The sequence below is a fragment of the Tupaia chinensis genome, unplaced genomic scaffold, assembly GCF_000334495.1.
Source record: "Tupaia chinensis unplaced genomic scaffold, TupChi_1.0 Scaffold146153_1, whole genome shotgun sequence".
NCBI classification, from domain to species: Eukaryota; Metazoa; Chordata; class Mammalia; order Scandentia; family Tupaiidae; genus Tupaia; species Tupaia belangeri.
The window spans coordinates 9,132-10,264 of NW_006206008.1; positions in this window are offsets into that span (position 1 = coordinate 9,132).

Here is a 1,133-nt window from a genome sequence, read left to right on the forward strand (position 1 = left end):
AGAATGGAGGATAAGGGATTGCGGCGTGACCATCCCCCCTGGGGGGTGATTTCTCGCTTTCTGTCTCTATGTCTCTCTCTGTCTGTCTGGCGAGCGCACGCGCCCTACAGTGAAAATCTCTCAAAAAAAAAAAAAAAAGAAAGCACAAAATATGTTGTAAATATATTCTCATAAAATATTTTTATTAAACAATGTTCAATTCTATATATACATACATCACCTTATTGATATTATTAATTAGACTGCTGCTTGAACAAACATATGATAACAAATCAGTTAGTAAAAATCAGAACTTGGGACCAGCAGTTGGCTAATGGCTGTGTCACTGGACTCCCATGTAGTTGACCGTGGTTTGAGTCCTAGACTTGGTGGCTTGAACTCACACCGGGCATATGTGCATGCATGCCCAAGATCCCAAGAGGAGAATGGAGAAGGAATTACAACATAGCCACTACCCCTTGGGGGTGATTCCTCGCTTTCTGTTTCTCTGTCTCTGTCTTTCTGGCAAGTGCACATGACCTATAGCAAAAAACAAAAAACAAAAAACAAAAACTAAACAAAACAAAAAAAGAACTTTTTCTATAGTTTACAATGTACATAACAACAAGTGAGTAGTTCAAAGTCGGAATGTAAAGGGCAAATTTTACTTTTTTTAGTTTACATTTTTACTGAGACAAGACTTTAATTCACTTCTCTTTAGGTTTTGCATGGGTTGTGTGTGTTTTCCAAAGAGAGACAGGGACAGAGAGATAATAAGGGAGAAATTAATCCTCATGGGGATGGCCATGCCACAGTCACTTATCCACTTTCTGGTCTACAGATGTGGGGCTTGCACAAGCACCCATATGCCAGGCATGATTTTCAAGCCACCAAATTCAGAAGTTGACCATGGTTGACTATGTCAGAATCTAGTACCTTCAGTATGATGTCACTGCTGGCCCCATAAAAATCAAACTTACTACTGAGTTAAAGCAGTCACACAATTTAATTTCAGGACTCTGTTCAGATACCTCTGTATATATTTTGATTTTCTTTATTGTTTCTTTTAGAGATTTTTGTCTTGGGGTGTGTGTATCATGAAAGAGAGAAAAAGAGAGACAGTGAGAGGAAAAAAATCACCCCTTGGGGGAATG